Here is a 24,146-nt window from a genome sequence, read left to right as displayed (position 1 = left end):
CAAGTGGCTTTTATTACACTTTCATTCTGAAAAGTGCTACTTCTTCACTTCTCTATCTCCTAATTCATCTTCTTGTCCTGCCTGCTCAGGAAGCTATGTTATAATACTGTGTGTAACATTCTTTTTACTATAGTTCTGATTATAATTGTAATTCTGTAAGCTGAGATTTATGAGCAGTGATCAGTATAGTTTTCAGGATGAAAAGATGAATTAACAAATGCATTTTTAAAAAGTCATCAATAAAAGTTCTATAATTGTGAAGTTAAATTAAACATAATTAATGACATTATATAAATTTTTCATATTATAGAAGAAAGCCCTTGAGCATCTATAGCTTTTCTAGCTAAGATATTGACTAGTTCTAAAACAGTACCTATTAGTTATAGAAATTCCCCATTGTTAAAGTGTTACAAGAATTTGCTGGAAACATGTTGGTATGCCAATGCTAGATCAACCCCCTATTTTAAAAGTGTCAGTGGGATGGGAATTGTCAGGTCATTTAGATACTTAGTCTCACATATATTCTTTGATTTTCTGAAGTTCTTAGGCTTTTTTGGTTTGGTTTTTTTAACTTGACCATACTTAAAGAAATAAATAAACAAAAATATATGTATGTGCATGTGATATATCCAACAAACCATTTCTCTAAAATTGACAGTGTCTTTTGTCTTTCTGTGCATTCTCATGAAAGAGAAGATAAATTAAAACAGACAAGAATACCAGTGATTACTCAAATAACAAATCTGGAAATTATGTGTTTCTCTTCTCAGGACAGTTTCTTGCTCAGGTAACCTATCTCTCACACAGACCCTCAGAAGAGATGTATTTGATTTGTATCAAAAGACCTGCATTTACATATTTAAAGTAACTAAGTCACCATACAGTTCAATCTGTTTAGAAAACCACTTGAACCATTAATAGGATTATTGACACTGTCTTATTAAGTGAACCAAGTTTCACTACTATTGGAACTACTTCAAATGTTATATTTCTGAGCTACAAAAGAAAAATATTTCATTGATTTAAATAAAATTATTCATTTAGGCAATTATTAAGCAAGTAATTCATCAAATTGTTAAGTAAAATAGTCTTCATAACACGGTTGACTCCTCTGGCTTGAACAGATTTGAAGTATAATCAGAGAACCTATTTTTTACTACTTTAATCAACTTCAGTTGTATATGCTGGACAGTCTCAAAATTATCCAATTATCTACAAATGGCAAACTATATTTGCTTAAATCAGGCACAGGAGCTTATTCTTGTGAGAAAGTAAGAAGCGTTGGGTGAAAGCCACTCTGCAAAATAATATAGTTTGGGGTCTGACCAAATGGTATGGAATATAGTGATTTCAACAGGCTCTTTGCAATCACTAATTTATAAAAACAAACACACACACACTCATTCACACAGGAATGACTTTACTTAAGAAAACATCTAGCCTTCCCTCACCTCAGGACCAACCTCAGGACCACACTTGAAATCGAAATAACTGAAAGAAACTAATCTGTTTTCAAAAACACTAGAGATGTATAAATTTCAGAGAGAATGCTAACCAGTTTAGATTTCATGCTATAACTGGAATCTTAAACTCTTTTTCTATCTTCATTGGAAGTAAGAACAGCTTACCATTTTCTTCTGGTTATAATTTTTCATTTGGTCATCATGATCAATATTATGCTACTTCTCTTTTTTTATCTCCAGGCTGAATAATTGCAAATTTTTAAACGTGCTTTGTTTTCCCTATTTTTCTAGTTCTTTCCTCAGATATGGAACTGTTCTTCAAACTGTTTTCAAATCCACTAACTCTTTACTTAAAGAATTTTAGCAAGTCCTTGCTTATCTTTTCAGGGTTTGCCAAAGGATGAAAAAAATTGAGGGTTGGCTAATATGGATTCTTTCATTCAGCAGATGAGTACATAAAATCTACTGTATGCTGGGAACTATTTCAGGGGCCAAGGATACAATAGTGTGCAAGACAGACATATGCACGGCGTTTACAATTGACTGGGACTTACACGTAAAGTAGGTCTTAAAAATTCTTTATTAAAAAGGCAAAGTTGGTGGTTACAATCCAGCTTGTCATCCATATGATCTCCCAGTTGCCATTCCCTATCTTTAATCTATGATGATAGTTAACTGAAGGGAGGGAAGGGTGACACCACTGAGTTTACCACACAGAGTGATAGTTGAAAATTGACTGGTGGTAATAGACAATTAGTATCATGCGAAGTCTGAAGGTCATATTCCTTTATGTTTGTCAGCCATTGCCAATCCTCTCCATTACGGAACTTAAATAATCGTATGTGTTCTCCGAAACCATGGCCGACACAGTCAGGGAGGAAAATCTATTTTTCCAAAGGGGGAAAAATTAGCATTAGAAACAATTTTTATGCATGGTTTTAAAACTGCTACCTGGAATGATTGCTCCAAGCTACTTGAAGACACCATCCTGAGCATCTCAGTGAAAGCTAGTATAAGGTGCCATGCATTTTCAAAAATGTTATTTTGCAAATATCTTTATAAAATAGGAAGACCAAGAATAACAGTGCTTTAGTACAGGCTTTTCAGAGTAAAAAAAAGTTCAAATGCATTCAGATAGCAATTGCTCAATTTTAAAGCTTTATGTCTTTATTACTGAAAAATAAATTAAGGGAAATATGTATATATGAAAAGAAATGTGATTCAAACATAGTGTAAAGAACCAGCTTCCTCATATTCTCTAATACAGGCTGGTAGATGGAGGAATTTGAAAAGAGGAGAATGTGAAATTGCATCTCTAAATCATTTGTTCAATCAATTAATTACCAAATCAATAATTTTATTTAAAATTAAGCATAGTATTTTACAGAGCTTAAATAATTACTGGGAGAGAAAACTAGATGGATCGAAGGATTCATGTAAAAAAGTGTTTTCTCTATATTTTATTATGCGTTTATATCACAACAAAATTAGTATGTTAAAATAAGATGCATTTAGCATTCTCAAATGTATCATCAAGCATAAAGAGTAAGAAATCTGAACTATTGGGGAGAGGGGACATAAATTATTATAAACAAAAACTTAATCACAATAATATTAGTTACAAATGCTTTCAAGAAAAGAAAATGAGGCAAGGGATAACTTTAGATAAGGTGTTTATGGAGCAAATGCCACAATCAAATGAGATAGTAAGTCATGCAGGTACTAGGAGGACATTGCTCATGTGCTCAAGGAGCTTGAATTTAGTTGCCTTGGTAGAGCATGGCAAGTCAAATAACAGTGCAAACCATTATTAATTCACAAGACTGTCAATACCTGGTCAGTCATACTTTTTGGTTTTCATCACAGTCATCTAAAAAGGAAGAATTCCCTGAAGTAACACAAGAAGAAGCATAATGTGCAGCCTAGTTTTTAGATTCTGAGCCTAAACCTCAAACCATACCAGACTGACCTGAAGCAGATACCTCAGAAGTACGAAATTCACACTGAATGTATGCACACATCCATTCTGTTTTGTTTCTGTCTTTCCTGTCCTAGAAAGACCCTAGTCTTTCTAGTCTTTCTCTGGTTCCTCTATTGTCAAGAGCTCTGGTCCTAGTATCTAGGTTATAAAAATTCCAGCATCTTTTCTTAGCTGAAGTCCTGTTAAACCCCTTTTATTAGTCCTAATGCTAATAATAATATCAGCAGTCACTGATATTTACTAGATGGCTATTATATGGCAAAGTGCATTTACCCATATTATTTCATTCAATCCTCACAACTTTCAGGCAAAGTAGGTATTATTTTGATCCCAATTTTACAGTTTCTGAAACTCAGACTTTGAGAGATTAGATAATGTACCCTGAAGTCAAACAGCTAAGTAAGTGTAAGTGTCCATGTCTCCTTGACTCCAAAACCCATGTCCTTTGATGTCACCCTTTTTTCTTTTCAGCTCAGTTCTGATAAACTTCAACATCTTTGTACCGCTGCACTGACAAATGGGTGTGTCCCATTTTCAAAGTTTTATCTAAGAAACGTACAATATATATACCCTTGAAGTGTGGTATGATTTGATTTGGAGAAAGGGAATGATGAAGACATTTTGAGTGATGAAGAGGGGGGAAGGTTCAAGCAGAGGGTAAGTTGGGAAAAATTATGGAGGACCTAGAATGTGAGAGTAGAGAGTTTACATGATTTTAGTGCATGTGGCATAATAACATTTTATTTTATGCTGGTTTTCTATAGGAGAAATTATAGGAAGTAGAGTGGAAAGAAGTTAGGATGCAGAAAGAATAGTTGGGAAGCTGCTAAGAAAATGTAATGATGGGAGGTCTCATGTAAATTAATACTAGTGGAATAACAATGAAATAAAACATGAAAATGAAAGATACTTTGAAAAAAGAATCAGGAGGGCTTGATGACTGGATAATAATTTTATAATTCTTTGATTAGCATGAGACAATTATGACTTTTTGCTGAAAAAGGGTAAGCAAAAAGGAAAGATCAGATAATGTTTTAATATACTGAGCCCTAATAAATTTATTTATAGTAACAACATTCCAAAGATGTTGTGGGATTATACTTAATATTGAAAATGTATTGATCTAGTTCTATTAAATTTGTTCATTTTAATTGAAGTATAATTGATTTACGATATTATATTAGCTTCAGGTGTACAGCATAGTGATTCAGTATTTTTACAGTTTATATTCCATTGAGTTATTACAAGATAGTGGTTATATGAAGTTGGACCCTTACCTTCCACCATTAAAAAAAAAAAAAGCTCAAAATGAATCAAACCTTAAACGTAAGAGCAAAAATGTAAAACTCTTAGAAGAAAACATAGAGATAAATTTTTGTTCTATTGTTGAGTAGAGTGTTCTATAGATGTCTGTTAACTCTGGTTGATTTATAATGTTGTTCAAGTCCTCTATTTCCTTGTTGATCTTCTGTCTAGTTGTTCTATTTACTATTGGAGATAGAGTATAGATGTCTCCAACTTTTATTATTAAATTATCATTTTTCCCTTCATTTTTATCCATATTTGTTTACACTTTTTCAAACTCTGTTATTCGGTATGTCAATGAAAATTAATCAACAGTCAATCTATGCAAGAAGTGGAAAATTTTATTCGAGCCAAATTTGAGGACTATACCCTGGGAACAGCATCTCAGAAAGCTCTGAGAACTGTTCTACTCATTAGAAGTCAAGACACAGTTATATAAATTTTTTGAGACAGAGAGCTGGACATAAAATGATGTATTTTGACAGTTTACACAATCCAGATCTAAGCGTCCTCTTGACCCCTTACAAGATCAAGTAGGAATTTTATCTTTTAAGGAGTTGTCTTGTTGGTGTTAGGAGAATGTTGCTCTTTAAGGTTGAGCAGGTATTTCTGCCGATGGGGGAGGTCTGGTTGATGCATAATGCAGATACACAATGCACAGTAGGAGGGAGAAAGGAGGCCAAAGGGCAGAGATAAATTTTTATGTTTAAATTTTTGTCTTGCCATAAACTATGAATTTTATTTCACAAGTACATATATATTTATAACTGTATATCTTTTGATGCATTAACTCTTTTATCATTATAAAATGTCATATATCTCTAATAACATTTGGTGTTTTAAAGTCTTTTTTTGTCTGTTATTAATATATCTACTCCAGCTTTCTTGCATTTGCTATTTGCATATCTTGTACTATCTTTTTACTTTCAGTCTATTTATATCTCTGAATATAAAGTGTCTCCTGTATATTTAGTTCATAATTTTTTATATGTCTTACAATCTCTCCTTTTTGATTGGATTGTTTAATCTATTCACATTTAATGTTATTATTAATAAAATTGGAGTTACATCTGCCATTTTACTTTTGGTTTTCTGTGTGTCCCATGATTTTTTTTTTTGCTACCCTATTTCTCCTTTGCTGATTTTCTTTTCACTGAGTGGTTATTTATTGTACTTTTCTACTCCAGAATTTCCACTTGGTTCTTTTTGATAATTTTCTACTTTTTTATTGATGTTCTCTATTTGATGCAACATTGTCATCATGCCTTCTTTTATTTCTTTAACGATGCTTTCCTTTAGTTCTGTGAACATATTTACAGTGGTACTTTGAAATCTTTCTCTTGTTACTGGTGTTCCTCTCTGCCCCTGAGCTTACTATTGTTATTCGCTTGTTTATTTATTTAGTGACTAACTGGACTATTTTTGGATTATTTTAGCCAAGTCTCTCGCTCACCCTCTCCATGCCACCTACACACCCACAGTGTTGTCTTTGAAATTGCTTCTCAGGAAGATACAGCTTTGGTCATAGTCACAGTCAGCCTGTGATGGCAGTGATACTAACAGGGCTCTCTTCTAAGCTTTCTCTAACCACACACAGCTGTTACACTGCATTAATTGCTGGTCGATTGCTCTTTTCTTTGCAATAAGGCCCTGAGGCATAAAGTCCTCTACAAACTAATCTAATCAGGTAGTGGCCCCCTGCATGGTTATTTTCTGAGGTCAAAGTCTGCTACTTGTTCTCATCCCAGGAGTGTTCCTCTCAATCATCTTATTACTCTGTTGTGTCTTGCAGGCCTACAGTCTAGGCTTTATATTCATTAGATCCATAAATCTCTTCCCAGTTGCTTTTCATTACAACCTCTACTGTGCTTGAGAGCACCTTTAACTTTAAACTTCTCCAAGCTCTGTTTCAAATGAGGTTAGTTCCTTAGAGAAGAGATTAGGAACTATCTGTTTTATAGCTTGCTTCTCCCCCTAGGCAAAAATCTCTCAACCAGGGTTTTCGAGTTGGTAGTGAGGACAGTGTCAACCTTTTCTCTGAGTGACCCCCCCGCCTTGGAGCTAAGTACTCAGTGGAGAAAGGAGTAGTAGCCTGAGATGCTCTTGGTTTGCCTCTACTGGTGTGAAACCACTACCTCACCAGTTAGGGGAGAGCTATCTGGGGTCTGGAATTTTCAGCATGCCATGCCCAAGGTTCCATTCCACCAGTAGAGGAAGGGAGCCCCCTACCTTTTGACTGAATTTACTTGGGTGTCAGCAACCAGCAGCTGGGGACAGGATGAGAAAAGCTGACATTCTTCTCCTCCTGGGAAGAAAGGTCTGGGCTGAGAGCTCGAAGAGAGATAGCCTTTTGCTCTTGGCTGCAACAGTCTGAAATGAAGTCTCTGCCTCACTTAGCTGGGAGTGGGGAGGAAGGGAGTAGTTGTGGTACGAATTCCACAGACTCTCATCTTTTCCCCAACTTTTCTTAGATTTTCTTGAATAGATATATCTTAATTTTCTGTTTGCCCTTAACACCATTTCCAGAAGCTTTAAATGGTTGTGTGTGTTTTTAAAATATTTTCCACCAGATTCAATGGTGAGTAGATCAGCTGTTTCATATGCTGTCAATCTGGGACTCAATCTAGGTGCTAATGACCTTAGCCTTTGGCAGAATGGGATTTCTTGCTCTTCAACTTGCTCCTAAACATCATGGATTTTACATAAATAGGCAATGTTTTATCATATGTTTTATTGTAATAGTCATAGAAGGAGGCAAAATACAAGCTTTGCTTTTTTTCTTTTATTTCTGGTAGGAAAGTTGCTTTCCATTTTGTTGGCATAATTTGTGGTAAAATAATTCCTACTACTCTACTACAGTGTGCCAAGTAGTGTGTTAAAGAATGTTTTCACACTGTAGTGGTTAAATCAAGAACAAATTACCATTATTTCATTTACTCATTGACAAAATATTTAGTGAGTGCATATTATAGACAAAAACTAGTCTAGGATCTAGGTTTAACCTCAAAATGAAAATAGACATGATTTCTGCCAGCAATAGCATTAGTTTTAAATTCAAAGAAATAATTTGCCAATTATAAAACAGTATGATAAATGGCTATGATAGGAAACAAGTTCACATGAATGATACCTAACATATAGTGAGCAAACAATTCACAGAAAGAGGTACAAGTGAGAAAGAAAATATGAGCAAATGTATAATCTTAACTGTAATAAAGTAAATGCAAATCAAAATAATATGATACCAGGGGCTTCCCTGCTGGCGCAGTGGTTGAGAGTCTGCCTGTCAATGCAGGGGACACGGGTTCGAGCCCTGGTCTGGGAAGATCCCACATGCCACGGAGCAGCTGGGCCTGTGAGCCACAGCTACTGAGCCTGCGTGTCTAAGCCCTTGCTCCACAACAAGAGAGGCCGCGATAGTGAGAGGCCCATGCACGGCGATGAAGAGTGACCCCCACTTGCTGCATGTAGAGAAAGCCCTCACACAGAAACGAAGACCCAACACAGCCATAAATAAATAAATAAATAAAATTTAAAAAAAAAAAGAAGTGAAAAAATCGGTAACATAAATTCTTCAAAAAAAAAAATATATGATACCAACTTCCAGTCTGAAAAGATGAGGTAGTGTTGGGCTGCACCCCACAGGTCTGCAATCCCTGTACTTGCCCAGCCTCAACACTGAAGAAAGAGCCCAAAGTCAAGAACAGAGACATCAATAGTTTAGTAGATGGGAGATCTTACATGTCTGGAGCACAAGGGTCCTGGAGCGACGTCCCACCATGGAGGGCAGACAGTGGGGAGGACTCAGCAGCAGTCTTCATTCCCTGGGGGAATAGGAGACAATCAGTTATAGGGGGAATTGATGTCAGATAGGCCCATAGATTACCAGGGAGACCAGCAAAGAGGCTCGGCCCTCATAGCCCCGCAGGCTAAGTGCCTTTATGGGGTGGAGGTCTTCTCTTTGTTAAACTATCAAAGGGGAGCCATTCTGATCTAAAGATTAAAATAATCACTAGCTGGGGTGGGGGTGGGGGGATGGCCAGAATGTAGGTATTTACTGATTAGGCTGTACAATTAACGGGAAAGATCAGTCATGTGAGTGGGGTGTAGGTGAAGCAGGGACTGGAGGGACTGTTTGAGCAGTGGATATGCAGAGAAACAAACAGCTATCTTGGGTGGCCTGATCATACAGGTAGACCCATTCTTTCTTGTTTCCCTTCCACTAAGTCCTAATATAAACCCTGGGCACGTACAAGAGGCAATCAAAAAAACTGAAAAGGTGGTAAGATGAAGGTGTATTGGTTTGGGACCCCAGGATTTCTCAGCCCCAGACCTAGTAATAGAAGACAGCCTAGATAGGCTCATTCTTCTATCCAACAACACAAGACAAGGTGAGTCTGGCACCACCAGCAAGGGGGGATTGATTGGGAGACTTGCCAACATTAAGCAGTCAAGGGAAGTTCTATCTTTTTTGCAGGGCCACTATTCTGAACAGCAGAGAGAAAGAAGACTGAAAAAGAAAGAAAAGAAAAAGGACAAAACAGAACAGAGCATCAGTGTCCTATGGGACAATAACAAAAGACCCAACATTTACATCATTGGAGTCCCCAAAGAGGGGAGAAGCAAGGGCTGAAAGAAAATATATAGGAATAATGGATTAAAACATTAATGCTGAAAAACAGTAACTTACAGATTCAAGAAGATGAGTGAACTTTAATAGGATAAACTCAAAGAAATCCATATACAATAATTAGACTTCTGAAAATGAAAGAAAACTAAAGATGAAAAAATTTAATAATCTTGAAAGCAGCCAGAAAAAGATGATACATTACTGATGGGAGAATACCAATCCTAATGATAGTGGATCTCTCATCAATAAATCATTGAGGCAAGAAGTAAAGTGTCACAACATCCTCGAGGTGCTGAAAGAAAAGAACTATTAACCCTGAATCTTATATCCAGTGAAACTATACTTTGCTAATGAAGGGGAAATAAAAACATTATCAGATTAAGGAAAACTAAAAGAATTTGTCTTTAGGATACCTATCCTTAAAGACTACATGAAATTTATCAAACAGAAAGGAAATTATATTAAAAAAAAATCTTGGAACATCAGGAAGGAAGAACAAAGGAAAGAGTGGAAATATGGATATGTAAATGGATTATTGTTTTTCTCATAGGTTTTCTTTTTTTATTATTTATTTATTTATTTATAGCTGCATTGGGTCTTCGTTGCTGTGCACGGGCTTTCTCTAGCTGAAGTGAGCTGGGGCTACTTTTTGCTGCAGTGTGCGGGATTCTCATTGCCGTGGCTTCTCTTGTCGTGGAGCACGGGTTCTAGGGCACATGGGCTTCAGTAGTTGTGGCACGTGGGCTCAGTAGTTGTGGGTAATGGGCTCTAGAGTGCAGGCTCAGTAGTTGTGGCGCACGGGTTCAGTTGCTCCGCAGCATGTGGGATCTTCCCGGACCAGGGTTTGAACCCATGTCCCCTGCATTGGCAGGCGGATTCTTAACCACTGTGCCACCAGGGAAGCCCTCTCATAGGTTTTCTAAATCAAGTCAATGATATTTAAAAGTGGGGAAGGTAAAGAAACCTAAATGAAGTGAGATTTCCATACTTTAATCAAAGTAGTAAAATGTTGATACCAGTAGATTGTTATATATTTATATTGTAATACCTAAAGCAACCACTATGAAAAGTGTACAAAGATACACACTCAAAAACAATATAAATAAATCAAAAAGAAAAAACAATGTGATGCCCAAATGAACACGTGAGGGGAACTCTCCGTAGATCTCCAGAGTTCACTTTCTGTATAGCTCTCTCCTCTTGAATACTCTGTCCTGTGGATTCTAGTAGCCTTGATATCTTCAAATTCTCAGTTCTAACTCCCTGACTCAGGGAGATTACCAGGCTTCACCTGGGTTCCTTCTCCCTATACCATGGCCTGGAAACTCTCTCCAGGCAGTCTGCTCAGCATTAGTTGGACTTAACTCGTGTGTTTACTATCTCTAAGGAATGCGTCTTTTGTTGACTGATGTCCAACGTCTTGAGAGCCATTGTTTCATGTAATTTTTTTCTGATTCTTTAGTTCTTTTAGGAATGAGAATTAATCTGGTCCCTGTAAAAAAAATGGCAAGACCTATGCTGCAGTACCACTGTTTCTCATGGAATTTCCTTTAGAAAATTTAAGGGAGTCTATATTAGACAGCATAGCAAGAAGTTTTTTTGTGTGTGTGTGGGTAAAACTTTCTATTTTAAAGGGCTACTTTCTGCTTTCCAGGTTATCTTTTGAAAATCATTTTCATGTTTTTATGTTGAAATAATTTTCAAATGATTTTCATATTTTAATTGATATGTGGATGGTTTTATTATTTGATTTTCAGTCTATGCAGAATGTCAAGTGGTGTTTTTGCTTTGTTTTTATTATTGCTCCAGCCCACTCAACAGCCTTTCATTCAAAAGGAGATTTCATTTAAACGTTTAATAAATATTGGTAAATGGTACTTAAGACTTTATTAGGCAGAGCAATGATAGGGCTCTGCCTAGTTACACTGTAACTACCACCATTTACAAATAATTTATTACAAGCTAATATATTCCTTAAAAAATAGTTATGTCACCGAACACAGTATAGCTAATAAAATATATGCAAAATGATGGATGTGCATTTCTGTTGTTTTTTTGAAGATGACTGCTGGAAAGCTGGCTATAGTTATAAGGTTGCGTATTACTCATTTAATGAGCATTGAGTAAATATGAACTCCTTCTATGACTTTTGATGAATCATGTGGAAATTATTCATGGTGGAAGAAGGCAAAACCATATGGCACATCATCTGTTAAGTATATTTGTGTTCAGTGATGCCCAGAGTCATATCCCTAGCAAATCATTACATGCTGTTAATTATTCAGAGACTAAGTAAAATGAGCTGATAGTCTCACTCTAATGCCCAGTAGAACTTTGTCTACATCACAGAATTACCTGGTAGATCCTCCTTGACTGATTTATATTTAAGCTATGAGGTTAAAACAGACTAAATGAGAGAGATTTAACCCGTTCTATATATAGTGTTCTGAGAATAGTATCAAGGCTGTAAAAAAAAGAATAGACTTTTTTCTGACTTACTATACGTACCAAACACAGCAATTAGAAAATGTCATTAGTTAATTGTGAAATTTTCAGTCACTAAATTCACTTAAAGATATAACCTTTCATTCCTGCTTTACAGATTTTAATTAGTTTTAATTATCCAATTTTGTTCAATTTATAATATTTATGGCCAAGACAGTGAAAGTAGGCAAATGATTGAGAATTTTTTAGAAAAAATATCTTCAAGCAGGAGGGAGGCTACTAGAAATTATGTTTGAACATGACCCTGAAAATAATCAGCACTCTTTACTTTTTGTCCAAAATAAAATCATATGAAGCAGGCTCATTAAAACATCCACCTGTACCTAACATATGAAAACTAAGAAGTTAATTTTGAGTTACTAGTTAATTGAGAGTAATGTCTCATTGATTATAAATCTAATAACCTGATGATTGAGGGAATTCTAACAAGAATTACTGAAACATAGAAAAACATGATCATTTACTGTTTTCACTAGTTTATATGTAGTTTATTCCTTCATTCATCCATATGAATCCATATGTACATTCATTCATCAAACATTTATTAATCACTTACCTCATTACAATGTGTTATTGTATCCATTGGGGATTGAAAAAAATGAAGACAAGATGTTCAAAGTTTAGTGAAGGAAACTCAAATTACTATAAACTGAAGCCTAATGTAGGTACTACAGCAGAGGAAAGGGCAAAATATTGTGAGAACGTAAAGAAAGGTTAGCTGAATTCTGAGTAGGCAGATATAGGGAAGATTTCACACAGAAGTTGGCATTTGATGAACCTTGAACGATACGTAGGATTCTTCAAGTAGAGAATGGATGGAACTACAATCTAGGCAGAATAAATAGTATTGGAAAAGGCAGGAAATCCTGAAAATTCAAGATAGAAAGGAAGGCAAAATAAGTAGTCATTCATTATTATGGTTTAAATACTATTTATTTAATGAGAATAAAATTTAGTCAGTGAGAATTAGGGTAAGAGAGATGAAATATTGCCTACTTGGGGAATGGGAAAAACAAGCAAACAAACATGCATTTAGAAAATAGTTTAGATTCTGAAATGAGCCTTTTAAAAACATATGCTCCAGATTTCTTAGCTGGAAGGGTGATTTTAGATGGTTCCTAAATAGCTACATCAAAATAATAGTCTTAGAAATACAGATAAATACAGATAATTTTTGAAAGTCTATGTACTAGTCCTCAGTTTTGAGATGACAGGTTGTACATAGAATGCATTCTATCTTTCTCCCTAAGATTTCTTGTGCTAGAAAGCTTGACTTGTGTTTTAGTAGTCAGTTTGGGCTGCCATAACAAAAATGCCACAGATTGAGTAGTTTAAACAAGTTTATTTTTTCTCACAGTTTTAGAGGCTGGGAAGTCCAAGATCAAGGTGCTGGCCAATTCACTTTCTGGTGAGGTCCTTCTTCCTGGCTTGTCGATGACTGCCTTCTTGTTGTTAATTCAGGTGGTGCACATACGCACACACACACAGACACAGAGCTCTCTGGTGTCTCTTCTCATAAGGGTACTAATCCCATAGGACTAACGCCTCACCATCACCTAACACTGATTACTTCCCAAAGGCCCCATCTCCAAATACCATCACACTGGGGGATTAGAGTCTCAACATAAGGATTTGGTGGGTACAGAGTTATTCAGTCCATAACAATGGGTGACCTGGGATACTGCATCTGGATTAGTACCAGAAATCATCAGCAAACTTATAGACATCTTTATATATGTATTTTTCTTTTGAGTGTCTAGAAAATACATCATATTTTCAAAAAGACAAGTGACTCAAAAAAACAGAAAGCACTCTAATATAGGATTTGGATTGTACCCTGTGAAAAAATAACCCCTAGCATATTTAGACTAATGAACACTTAGAATTATCATATTTCATTCTTCCATGCTCTGTCCAGCTCACTCCATCTCATCCTTCAAGTCTCAGCTTAAATGTCACATCTTCAGAGGGGCCTTTTCTAATTGCTCAAAATAAAATATTTTCCTCAAATCTTGTTCTCTGCTTTATTGCCTTGTTTGTTTCCTTCATGGTACATAGTCCACATCTTGAACTTCTTTTCTCTACTTTATAAAATGCTTTGCTTTAGCATTGTTTCTAGAATCAGTGTCTGTCTTCTTCACTCTTATATCACCAGTGTCTACACATAGTAGTTACCATACAAAGTTTTTAAAAACTTAATTGATAAAGCAATGAATGAATGGATAAAAGAAACAGCTAGGCCTTTACAAAAATTGATTAGATTTATTTGACTTCAAATATTTCTTCTGCCCAGTTCTCTCTTTCTTATTCTGGTACAGTTTAGACACATGTTTTGTTGTTGTTGTTGTTTGTTTGTTTGTTTTTATTAATTTTTATTGGAGTATAATCGTTTTGCAATGTTGTGTTAGTTTCTACCGTACAGCAAAGTGAATCAGCTATACATATACATATATCCCCTCCTTTTTGGGTTTCCTTCCCATTTAGGTCACCAATGAGCACTGAGTAGAGTTCCCTGTGCTATACAGCAGGTTCTCATTAGTTATCTATTTTATACATAGTATCAATAGTGTATATATGTCAATCCCAATCTCCCAATTCATCCCACCCCACCCCCCCACCTTTCCCCCTTGGTATTCATACGTTTGTTCTCTACGTCTGTGTCTCTGTTTCTACTTGGCAAATAAGATCATCTATAACATTTTTCTAAATTCCACATATACGTGTTAATATACGATATTTGTTTTTCTCTTTCTGACTTACTTCACTCTGTAGGACAGTCTCTAAGTCCATCCACATCTCTACAAATGACCCAATTTCATTCCTTTTTATGGCTGAGTAATATTCCTTTGTATATATGTTCCACATCTTCTTTATCCATTCCTCTGTTGATGGATATTTAGGTTGCTCCCATGTCCTGGTTATTGTAAATAGTACTGCAATGAACATTGGGGTGCATGTAAGACACCTGTTATACCTTTGATATTGGCCCACAGTTCTTAGATGTTCTGTTTTGTGATTTTTCTTTGTCTCATATATTTTTTCCATTCTCTTTTCTCTCTGCATCGCATTTGGAAAGTTAGTACTAGAATGGTGAGGAATTTCCTTCCTCCATGTGGGAAAATGTTTTAGTACTGTCCTCTATGAATATCTTTCTCTAGAGAGTAGGCTTTTGTTATGGAGAATGATCTGGTGAGGTTCTATAATGGGTACTCTCACTCACAGCCTGCCAGGGCCCTGAGGGGAATCTTCCTCTGATCCATACTGTGAGAACCTAGTAAGGTTTCTGAAGGGAAATGATTAGGAAAGTGCTGGGGTCAGGGATGGGATACCTGTTGTGTTTGGGATCCGCCAGGAGTTTCTCACTCTCTGCTAGTCCAACAATCAGCCTCCAACAATTCATCACAATTACTAGGCAAGTAAGTGGTCCCCAAATATGACCTCTAGAAGTTTCTGCTCTAGATGAACAAATGCTTGGACACTTTATCTTTCCCATTGACCTTTTTTTCTCCATATTTCAGAGAGGCAGTTTGCTCTGCAACCTCAGTTTGCTAACTGGTCTGAGAAAAGTTGTTGATTTTCTGTTTGTTTATCTTTTTCTTGCTTTACAGACAAAAAAGATGGCTTCCTAAGTCTTTACATGTCAGAGTAAAAACCAGAAGTCTAGGTTCACTTTAAATTTGATTTGTTCATTGGCCCTTCTGATGTACGACAGCACTGGCACATCCTCCACTTGTTTGTCTTAATTCTACTAAGGAATCTTAAACATCTAGTGATCACTAATAAATTGTTTCTCTCCTAGCGCTTATCTTGTTGGCCCTGTCAAAGCAAAAAAAAGTGAACTTGTAGGGTAGTTTTCTCTGGGGCAACTGATAGATTTATCTTACCTTTGCAATGGTTTCTCTTTCATCACTGCTTGTAGGCCACAGCCTATTTTTCTATGTGAATTACAGCAATATTCTCAGAAGATGAAAATTGCAAGCTATCGTTTTCCTCTATAGGGTTCATTTCCACAATTCTAGCCTAGTAATTTTAATCACCGATGATGAAGAAAACATTGAGAGGTATTTTGGGAATAGTGAAACAGTTTTATAAGCTTGATGAGCACTGTAACAATAAAGTAAACAATACTTCTAAACTACTGATAATTTTTCAATGAATGAATTACTAGAGTAGCAAGAATTAGATCATTAAAGTGATCACAGTATTTTTGTTCAAGGAGTCCATTTCTTCATAAGAATATTCTTTCATAAGATAGATAGTATTGGAGAGACCTTCAAGATGACAGAGGAGTAAGACGTGGAGATCACCTTCCTCCCCACAAATACATCAGAAATACATCTACATGTGGAACAACTCCTACAGAACACCAAATGAATGCTGGCAGAAGACCTCAGACTTCCCCAAAGTCAAGAAACTCTCCCCACGTACCTAGTTAAGGCAAAAGAAAGAAGAAAACACAGAGACAAAAGAATAGGGAAGGAACCTGCACCTCGGAGAGGGAGCTGTGAAGAAGGAAAAGTTTCCACACACTAGGAAGCCCCTTCACTGGTGGAGACGGGGGTGGGTGGGGGGAAGCTTCAGAGCCATGGAGGAGAGAGCAACAATAGGGGTGAAGAGGGCAAAGCAGAGAGATTCCTGCACAGAAGATTGCTGCTGACCAGCACTCACCAGCCTGAGAGACTTGTCTGCTCAGCCACCAGGGCAGGTGGGGGCTGGGAGCTGAGGCTCAGGCTTTGGAGGTCCAATCCCAGGGAGAGTACTGGGGCTGGCTGTGTGAACACAGCCTGAAAGGGGCTAGTGCACCACAGCTAGCCAAGAGGGAGTCCCAGAAAAAGTCTGGAACTGCCTAAGAGGCAAGAGACCGTTGTTTCGGGGTGCAAGAGGAGAGGAGATTCAGAGCACCACCTACACAAGCTCCAGAGATGGGCACGAGCCTCAGCTATCAGCGCGGACACCAGAGACAGGCATGAAACGCTAAGGCGGCTGCTGTAGCCACCAAGAAGCCTGTGTGCAAGCACAGGTCACTATCCACACCTCACTGCCCCGGAGACTGTTTAGCCCACCACTGCCAGGGTCCCGTGATCCAGGGACAACTTCCCTGGGAGAACACACTGCATGCCTGTCACAAAGGCCTCTGCTGCCTCAGGCTTGCCCTGATTTCCGTACCCCTCCCTCCCTCCAGCCAGAGTGAGCCAGAGCCCCCTAATCAGCTGCTACTTTAACTCCATCGTATCTGAGATAAGGACAGACGCCCTCAGGAGACCTACATGCAGAGGCGGGGCCAAATCCAAACCTGAACCCCAGGAGCTGTGCAAAAAAAGAAGAGAAAAGGAAATTTCCCCCAGAAGACTCAAGAGCAGTGGATTAAATCTCCACAATCAACTTTATGTACCTTGCATCTATGGAATACTTGAATAGACAATGAATCATCCCAAAATTGAGGCAGTGGACATTAGGAGCAACTGTAGATTTGGGGTTTGCTTTCTGCATCTAATTTGTTTCTTGTTTTATGTTATCGTAGTTTAGTATTTAGAGTTTATTATCATTGGTAGATTTGTTTATTGATTTGGTTGCTCTCTTCTTTATATATATATATATATATATATATATATATATATTTCCTTTTTATCTTTTTGTGAGAGTGTATGTATATGCTTCTTTGTGTGATTCTATCTGTATAGCTTTGCTTTTACCATTTGTCCTAGGGTACTGTCTGTCTGCATTTTTTTTTTTAGTATAGTTGTTAGCGCTTGTTATCATTGGTGGATTTGTTTTTTGGTTTAGGGGCTCCTTTCTTTCTTTCTTTCTTTTTTCCTTGTTTTTATTTCTTTTTAATTTTTTTATTTTTAATACTATTTTTTATTTTAACAACTTCATTTTATTTTATTCTTTCTTTCTTTCATTTTTCTCCCTTTTGTTCTGAGCCGTGTGGCTGACAGGGCCTTGGAGCTCTGGTGGGGTGTCAGACCTGTGCAACTGTGGTGGGAGAGCTGAGTTCAGGAGATTGGTCCACCAGAGACCTCCCGTTTCCACGTAATATCAAATGGCAAAATCTCTCCCAGAGTTATCCATCTCAACACTAAGACCCAGCTCTACTCAATGACCAGCAAGCTACAGTGCTGGACACCCTATGCCAAACAACTAGCAAGACAGGAACATAACCCCACCCATTAGCAGAGAGGCTGCCGAAAATCATAATAAGTTCACAGTCACCCTAAAACACACCACCACACATGGTCCTGCCCACCAGAAAGACAAGATCCAGCCTCATCCACCAGAACACAGGCACTAGACCCCTCCACCAGGAAACCCACATAACCCAATGAACCAACCTTAGCCACTGGGGCAGACACAAAAACAATGGGAACCTGCAGCCTGCAAAAAGGAGACCCCAAACACAGTAAGTTACACAAAATGGGAAGACAGAGAAGAACACAGCAGATGAAGGAGCAAGGTAAAAACCCACCAGATGAAACAAATGAAGAGGAAATAGTCAATCTACCTGAAAAACAATTCAGAATGATGATAGTAAAGACGATCCAAAATTTTGGAAATAGAATGGAGAAAATACAAGAAACATTTAACAAGGACCTAGAAGAACTAAAGAGCAAACAAACAATGATGAACAGCATAATAAATGAAATTAAAAATTCTCTAGAAGGAATCAATAGCAGAATAACTGAGGCAGAAGAATGGATAAGTGACCTGGAAGATAAAATAGTGGAAATAACTACCACACAGCAGTATAAAGAAAAAGGAATGAAAAGAATTGAGGACAGTCTCAGAGACCTCTGGGAGAATAGTAAATGTACCGACATCCGAATTACAGGGGTTCCAGAAGAAGAAGAGGAAAAGAAAGAGATGGAGAAAACATTTGAAGAGATTATAGTTGGAAACTTCCTTAATACAGGAAAGGAAATAGTCAGTCAAGCACAGGAAGCGCAGAGTCCCATACAGGATAAATCCAAGGATAAACATGCCAAGACACATATTAATCAAACTATAAAAACTAACTACAATGAAAAAAACATTAAAAGCAGCAAGGGAAAAAACAACAAATAACATACAATGGAATCCCCATACGGATAACAGGTGATATTTTAGCAGAAACTCTGCAAAAGAGAAGGGAGCGGCAGGACATACATAGACTGATGAAAGGGAAAAACCTACAATCAAGATTACTCTGCCCAGCAAAGATCTCATTCAGATTTGACAGAGAAATTAAAAACTTTACAGGCAAGCAAAAGCTAAGAGAATTCAGCACCACCAAACTAACTTTACAACAAATGCTAAAGGAACTTCTCTAGGCAGGAAACACAAGAGAAGGAAAAGACCTACAATAAAAACCAAAAACAATTAAGAAAATGGTAACAGAAACATACATATCGATAACTACCTCAAATGTAAATGGATTAAATGCTGCAACCAAAAGCCTAGACTGGCTGAATGGATACAAAAACAAGACCAGTATATGTGCTGTCTACAAGAGACCCACTTCAGACTTAGGGACACATACAGACTGAAAGTGAGGGGATGGAAAAAGATACTCCATGCAAATGGAAATCAAAAGAAAGCTGGAGTAGCAATTCTCATATCAGACAAAATAGACTTTAAAATAAAGACTATTACAAGAGAGAAAGAAGGACACTACATAATGATCAATGGATCAATCCAGGAAGAAGATATAACAATTGTAAATATTTATGAACACAACATAGGAGCACCCCAATATATAAGGCAAATGCTAACAGCCATAAAAGGGGAAATCGACAGTAACACAATCATAGTAGGGAACTTTAACACCCCACTTTCACCAATGGACAGAACATACAAAATGAAAATAAATAAGGAAACACAAGCTTTAAGTGATACATTTAACAAGATGGATTTAATTGATATTTATAGGACATTCCATCTAAAAACAACAGAATACACTTTCTTCTCAAGTGCTCATGGAACACTCTCCAGGATAGATCATATCTTGGGTCATAAATCAAGCCTTGGTAAATTTAAGAAAATTGAAACTATATCAAGTATCTTTTCCAACCACAACACTATGAGACTAGATATCAATTACAGGAAAAAAAATCTGTAAAAAATATAAACACATGGAGGCTAAACAATACACTGCTGAATAACCAAGAGATCACTGAAGAAATCAAAGGGGAAATCAAAAAATACCTAGAAACAAATGACAATGAAAACACGATGACCCAAAACCTATGGAATGCAGCAAAAGCAGTTCTAAGAGGGAAGTTTATAGCAATACAATCCTGCCTCAAGAAACAAGAAACATCTCAAATAAACAACCTAAACTTACACCCAAAGCAATTAGAGAAAGAAGAACAAAAATACCCCAAACTTAACAGAAGGAAAGAAATCAAAGATCAGATCAGAAATAAATGAAAAAGAAATGAAGGAAATGATAGCAAAGATCAATAAAACTAAAAGCTGTTTCTTTGAGAAAATAAACAAAATTGATAAACTATTAGCAAGACAAATCGAGAAAAAAAGAGAGAAGGCTCAAATCAATAGAATTAGAAATGAAAAAGGAGAAGTAACAAGTGACACTGCAGAAATGAAAAGAATCATGAGAGATTACTACAAACAACTATAGGCCAATAAAATGGACAAACTGGAAGAAATGGACAAATTCATAGAAAAGTACAACCTTCCAAGACTGAACCAGGAAGAAATAGAAAATATAAACAGACCAATCACAAGCACTGAAATTGTGACTGGGATTAAAAATCTTCCAGCAAACAAAAGCTCAGGACCAGATGGCTTCACAGGCGAATTCTATCAAATATTTAGAGAAGAGCTAACACTTATCCTTCTCAAACTCTTCCATAATATAGCAGAGGGAAGAACACTTCCAAACTCATTCTATGAGGCCAACATAACCCTGATACCAAAACCAGACAAAGATGTCACAAAGAAAGAAAACTAGAGGCCAATATCACTGATGAACATAAATGCAAAACTCCTCAACAAAAAAGTAGGAAACAGAATCCAACAGCACATTAAATGGATCGTACACCATGATGAAGTGGGGTTTATCCCAGGAATGCAAGGATTCTTCAATATGTGCAAATCAATCAATGTGATAAACCATATTAACAAATTGAAGGGAAAAAAATGTGATCATCTCAATAGATGCAGAAGAAGCTTTCGACTAAATTCAACACCCATTTACGGTAAAAACTCTCCAGAAAGCAAGCATAGAGGGAACTTACCTCAACATAATAAAGGCCATATATGACAAACCCACAGACAGCATCATTCTCAGTGGTGAAAAAGTGAAATCATTTCCTCTAAGATCAGGAACAAGGCAATGTTGTCCACTCTCACCACTATTGTTCAACATAGTTTGGAAGTTTTAGCCACAGCAATCAGAGAAGAAAAGAAAAAGAATGAAAATCAGAAAAGAAGAAGTAAAACTGTCACTGTTTGCAGATGACATTACACTATACATAGAGAATCCTAAAGATGTTACCAGAAAACTACTAGAGCTAATCAATGAATTTGGTAAAGTAGCAGGATACAAAATTAATGCACAGAAATCTCTTGCATTCTTATACACTAATGATGAAAAATCTGAAAGAGAAATTAAGGAAACCCTTCCATTTACCATTGTAACAAAGAATAAAATACCTAGGAATAAAATTACCGAGGGAGATAAAAGACCTGTATGCAGAAAACTATAAGACACTGATGAAAGAAATTAAAGATGATACGAACAGATGGACAGATATGCCATGTTCTTGGATTGGAAGAATCAATATTTTGAAAATGACTATACTACCCAAAGCAACATACAGATTCAATGCAATCCCTATCAAACTACCAATGGCATTTTTCACAAAACTAGAACAAAAAATTTCACAATTTGTATGGAAACACAAAAGACCTCGAATAGCCTAAGCAATCTTGAGAAAGAAAAATGGAGCTGGAGAAATCAGGCTCCTGGAATTCAGACTATACTACAAAGCTACAGTAATCAACAAAGTATGGTACTGGCACAAAAACAGAAATATAGATCAATGGAACAGGATAGAAAGCCCAGAAATAAATCGACACACATATGGTCACCTTATGTTTGACAAAGGAGGCAAAAATATACAATGGAGAAAAGACAGCCTCTTCAATAAGTGGTGCTGGGAAAACTGGACAGCTACATGTAAAAAAAATGAAATTAGAACACTCCCTAACACCATACACAAAAATGAACTCAAAATGGATTAAAGACCTAAATGTAAGGCCAGACACTGTAAAACTCTTAGAGGAAAACATAGACAGAACACTCTATGACATAAATCACAGCAAGATCCTTTTTGACCCACCTCCTATAGAAATGGAAATAAAAACAAATGGGACCTAATGAAACTTAAAAGCTTTTGCATAGCAAAGGAACACATAAATATGACGAAAAGACAACCCTCAGAATGGGAGAAAATATTTGCAAATGAAGCAACTGACAAAGGATTAATCTCCAAAATATACAAGGAGCACAATATCAAAAAAACAAATAACCCAATCCAAAAATGGTCAGAAGACCTAAATAGACATTTCTGCAAAGAATATATACAGATTGCTAACAAACACATGACAGGATGCTCAACATCACTAATCATTAGAGAAAAGCAAATCAAAACTACAATGAGGTGTCACCTCACACTGGTCAGAATGGCCATCATCAAAAAGTCTACAAACAATAAATGCTGGAGATGGTGTGGAGAAAAGGGAACCCTCTTGCACTGTTGGTGGGAATGTATATTGATACAGCCACTGTGGAGAACAGTGTGGAGGTTCCTTAAAAATCTAAAAATAGAACTACCATATGACCCAGTAATCCCACTACTGGCTATATACCCCGAGTAAACCATAATTCAAAAAGAGTCATGTACTACAATGTTCATTGCAGTTCTTTTTACAATAGCCAGGACCTGGAAACAACCTAAGTGTCCATTGGCAGATGAATGGATAAAGAAGATGTGGAACAAATATAGAATGGAATATTACTCAGCTATAAAAAGAAACGAAATTGAGTTATTTGTAGTGAGGTGGATGGACCTAGAGTCTGTCATACAGAGTGAAGTAAGTCGGAAAGAGAAAAGCAAATACCACATGCTAACACATATATATGGCATGTAAAAAAAAATGGTCTTGCAGAACCTAGGGGCAGGACAGGAATAAAGATTCAGATGTAGAGAATGGACTTGAGGACACAGTGAGTGGGAAGTGTAAGCTGGGACGAAGTGAGAGAGTGGCATTGACATATATACACTACCAAATGTAAAAAAGATAGCTAGTGTGAAGCAGCTGCATAGCACAGGGATGTCAGTTCTGTGCTTTGTGACCACCTAGAGGTGTTGGATAGGGATGGTGGGAGGGAGACGGAAGAGGGAGGAGTTATGCGGATATATGTATGACTGATTCACTTTGATATAAAGCAGAAACTAACACACTATTGTAAAGCAATTATACTCCAATAAAGATGTTAAAAAAAAATAGAAGACCCCTTTTGAAAAAAAAAAGACAGAAGGTATTAAAGCAGAAAAGTAAGAATTTTATCAGATAGGAAAAAGACGCCACAAACAAAAAGTATACAGTCAAGTATACTTTTCTCACCTGGAAAACATAATTTTTCTTTTTGTTTGGTATCATCTAGTCCTTCTGCCAGCGAAATTTTACAATTATTGGACACCTTTTTGCCATACACATGTGAGCTGATCCAAGTCCTTATTTATAAGCTGTTTCTCTTCACAGGAAACTGACAGAAGAACCAATTTTTTTCCAGATAGACTGTTTAAGGAGAAATATTATAGCTTGACAAAGTGATTACACACATGGGCTATTGCAAGATTTGCTGAATTTTTTGCTCTTCTGCAGATGCCTATAATGGCAATCAATGAAAGGGGGTTGCTTAGAGGAATGTCTAGCTATCACCAAATAAAAAAACAAATCCAGGCTTAGGTAAAGAGGTATTTTATTTGAAAAGACTATTGCATAAATGGGAGAGAGATTATTGCAATAGGGCGAAAAGGGTTTGCAAGCATCAAGTCCCTCAATGGTCAGGCACAAAGGTTATTTCTTTTTTAAAATTTAGTTGTTAGTATTTTATTGAGGTGTATTTGACAATTAAGAATTATATATATTTAAGGTGTACAATTGATGATTTGATATACATCTACATTGTGATATTATCACCATATTCAAGCTAATTACCATATCCATCTCTTCAGATAGTCACCACATTTTT

This window comes from Balaenoptera musculus, chromosome X, assembly GCF_009873245.2.
Source record: "Balaenoptera musculus isolate JJ_BM4_2016_0621 chromosome X, mBalMus1.pri.v3, whole genome shotgun sequence".
Classification (NCBI taxonomy): domain Eukaryota; kingdom Metazoa; phylum Chordata; class Mammalia; order Artiodactyla; family Balaenopteridae; genus Balaenoptera; species Balaenoptera musculus.
Note: the sequence above shows the minus strand (reverse complement) of the source record.